Here is a 4317-nt window from a genome sequence, read left to right as displayed (position 1 = left end):
GGAGTCCTGTGCCTTGAATAGATGACTAATAAGTCTCTCTGGGGTCTTGCGCCCTAAACAGATGACTAATAAGTCTCTTTGGGGTCTTGCACCTTGAACATATGACTAATAAGTTTCTCTGGGGTCCTGCGCCCTAAGCCATGTGACGCTCCAGTCACCTGAGCCTTTTAGCGCTGGCTCTGAGTAACTAGCTTAGACTAGCCAAGCGCTTTTGTTTTCTTCTACCAATAGGTCGGTCAAGCATTTAATGTTCATGTTGATTAGATCTAATCATTTTGGCCTGCATTAAACATGCTAAAGCCGCTCTTGACTCATAAGTCAATTCCATACGACTAGCGCTTAGTACTATTGCCGATCAAGACTGATAAGTCAGAGATTCACGACCAGTACTAACACCATTGCCGTTTCTAACTAATAAGTTAGTGCCATTCACAAGTAAGCAATACTGCCAGGCATTTACAATACAACCAATGTCCATATATAGAGCACTCAACATGTCTCATCAATAATCATGTATGTCACATACTGGGTGCAGTTTTCTTACCTCAGACTTGAGCATAAAATAGGTTAAGAACAACCCTTGAGAATGATCCTGTCCTTAGGCCCTTAGTGGTCACCTAATCATAACCAAATATGAAATCCCATCAATAAAATGAGTAATAAAAGGTTCCCGGACCTCGTCCTAGCCTCCAAGACGTTGAATCCTACTAAACCAGGTAGTAGAAACGATCTTGAGGCCTTAGGTTTGAGTTCCCACGATTAAAACACAACTTTAGCCAAATCTTCCCTTAAGCACTGCGGCCCCATACGCCTGAGCCGTGGTCCACCTCCAAACAGAGGCTCCAGCCCCATTCTTCCTGCACCTCGCACCGCGGCTCGCGTCCCAGGCACCGCGACCCTAACACCCATAAGCCTCTCCTCTCTTCTTCGCTTAGCTTGGGTCGCGGCTCGACCTGGAACTCAACCAAAAACCTTCGTTTTTCCCATTTTAAATCACTCCATAACCCTATCCAAACATATCCGAATCCCAAATACAAAGTTCCCAATCATCTTAGAGACCCAAAACCATCAAAACCCAAGCTTCAAACAACTCAAAAACTCATCAAAACATAGAATCCATTCCAAAACTTAGAAACTCAAAAACTCAAAACTTAAAGCTTGGATTACCTTTCATTGAGTCGTTTCTCACTAAATCCTCTGGTTAATAAGATTTTAATCTTCCCTAGAATCGCTATAACTCAATCCTCGCTTGAATCCAAGTCCTAAAGCTCAAGTTTCATTCGAAAATGCGACGAACAGTAAAAAGGAATAACAAGAGAAAGAGAGAAAGTGTTTTGAACGTATTTTCTTTCTGACAGGTTACTTCAAGCTTAAGTAACCTCAAGTAAATCCTAATGCTCGGGGTCTCGAAAATGCCCTTGAGGGTAAAATAGTCAAAATTTCCAAAATTCCCTCATGATCTCACTAACTCCTAATTTATCATCAAATAATCACTCCCATTACCCAATATCCTGATAATTGACCCCGTTATGACAAAACTGGTAATTTGCTTCCTAGGATCATCTCATGCCGAATAGCTCAAACATATCCACATAATAATGTGGTCTCACCCATATATCACATACATGCACATAAATATACAAATATGCCCTCAACGACCAAAATTACGAAAATGCCCTTATAATAAGAAGTGGGCTCGCATGCATGCAATTATCATCATATAATAATATAACTCACATAACCATGCATATAATCACATAATTACATATTACATAGATTATGGCCCTCTAATCTAGGCATTAAGACACATTAGGGAATTTGAGACGTTACAATGAACATTGGTTTTTGGGCACAATCAATGTGCTTGATTTTCTGTTAGGACTATTATTGAGAATTGTATGATAAGGTTGAAATTTATCCAATACCCTATGACTGGTAGTGGTAACTACCTTAGGGCAACCCATTACTGGGTTAGTATATTTGTGTGCAAGGCTATTCTTACTAAGTGTTTTCGTTTACCTAGTTTTTTCATGTTGTAGGTAAGTGCAAAAGCAAAGTGGAGCAGTGAGCGCCAGAGTCTGCTTGTGGATATGTACATGTGGCCCAACCTGGGGAGGTTTTGATGAAACACCATTTTGAAAAGAAATGTTTGGAGATTGTTATTTATTTTATGACAATTGTTTTGCTTTAACTCTGTAAAAGATTAGTTGTAATTCTGTTTCCTGAAACTAAAAGTGCGTGCACACGATCTCTTAAAAGTTTTTTTTTTTTTTATATGGATTTTCGATACAATGAGTTAAAAGTAAAAAGTTTTAACTTTATGAATGTTTTGGTCTTGTATGTTTTGAGGGTTGTTACAAAGCCACACTCTTGAGTTAAGTTATTGATCGAAAAATAATGGGTTACACTTCAAAGATGTATCTAGGCTTTCGAGCACGACTAGTGCATCTTGACCAAAATAACGGTAATTCATAAGTCAAAAGAGAAAAAAAAATGAGTTTTTTTAAGTTTTCACTTATGGAGTTGAGATCTTGTCTGAAGATTAATTTATATTTAGTTTGACCTACCCTAAGGCGGTCCATTAGTTTTCAAATTAATCTATCGTGGACTAGTAACTAAATTATTTTATGTGTTGCATTCATGCATCATATTTACTATTCCAAATATAAACTGATATTTATTATATGCATTAATTCATTATAGTTTATTTATTTAATTTTCAGCAATATGTCCAATCCAAACCCTGTAACTGCTTTACTTGCTAATGAAAAATTGACTGGCGATAACTACATGAAATAGAAATCAAGCATGAAAATTGTTTTGATATGTGAAAACCGCATGTTTGTCCTTAATGAGGAATGTCCCGAGGTTCCTGCTCTCACTGCTGCCAAAACTGCTAGAGAGAAGTATGACAATTGGATCTTATCTAATAATAAGGCCAAATGTTATATGCTTGCTAGTATGAGCGATGTGTTCAGAAAGAATTTTAAAACTGTTGAAACAACCTATGAGAATTGGAAATCTCTACAAGACATGTTTTGCCAGCAATCTGATAAGTGCATACATGATGCTACTAGAAGCTTCATAAATTTGAAAATGAAGAAAAATATTTTTGTCAAAGAACATGTCCTAGACATGATCAACATATTGCACGATGCAGAAATCCATGGTGCGACCATTGTTGAGAGAACTCAAGTAAGTGTGATACTTGAATCTCTCACACCAGCTTTTGCAGCATTCACTACCAACTATGTTATGAATAAGTTGGAGTACAATATGGCCCAACTGCTGAATGAGTTGCGAACTTTTGAATATTTAAATAAAAGTTCCACTAAAGTTGAGGAGGCAAATGTTGCTAAATACAAGACTTACACTTCAAATGGTAATTCAAAGAAGAGGAAGGGTGGCCAAGGAAAGGACAAGAAAAAGGAAAAAAAACCAGAGAAGACCAACAAGTCTTCCAAGAAGAATAATTTTGCAAAGAACTCCAAAAAGAAGGCACCGAAAGGAGCATGCTTTCATTGTGGAGTTGATGGTCATTGAAAAAGGAATTGTCCTAAGTACCTGGATGAACTGAAAGACAAAAAGAAGGGTAAATTTCATTTGCTTGTTTTAGAATCTTGTTTAGTGGAAGGTGATTTTTCATCTTGGATAGTTGATTTCAGAGCCACTAATCATGTTTTTTTTTCTTTGCAGAGTCTTAGTAATTCAACGAAGCTGGCTCATGGAGTGGTGACCATGGGAGTTGGAAGTGGACAGGAGATCTCGGCAGATGAAGTTGGAAAAGCTCGCCTAGTTTTTTATGATAATAAATTTATTGTGCTGGACAATGTTTATTTTATTCCTGGATTTACTATAAATTAGATTTCCTTATCAAAATTGCATGGACAAGGTTTTAATATTTCTTTTAATAATAATTCGATTGTTATTTTGAAATATTGTTTTGACATTTGTTCTGCAAAGTCTGAAGGTGGACTTTACAAGTTAGAGTCCAATGTCGAGCATGTTTATAATTATGAATTATTTAAAAAATGCAAATCCTAGATCTATTAAAATACAATAGACAGATTCTGATAGTGAAACATATCTGTGGCATTTGAGATTCAAACATATTGGTCTAAACAAAATTAATAGACTAACAAAGGATGGTCCTTTAAGAGAACTATCTATTGGTTCTCTCTCAGTATGTGAATCCTGCCTAGAAGGAAAAATGACCAAGTGACCTTTCTCTGCTAAAGGTTCAAGAGCCACAGAATCACTTCAACTTGTACATATGAAAGTTTGTGGTCCACTAAATGTCCAAGCTAGAGGAGGTTA

Source organism: Humulus lupulus, chromosome 1 (genome assembly GCF_963169125.1).
Source record: "Humulus lupulus chromosome 1, drHumLupu1.1, whole genome shotgun sequence".
In the NCBI taxonomy this organism is placed as follows: Eukaryota; Viridiplantae; Streptophyta; class Magnoliopsida; order Rosales; family Cannabaceae; genus Humulus; species Humulus lupulus.
The sequence above is the reverse complement of the archived record's forward strand: the minus strand, read 5'-3'. Positions refer to the sequence as shown.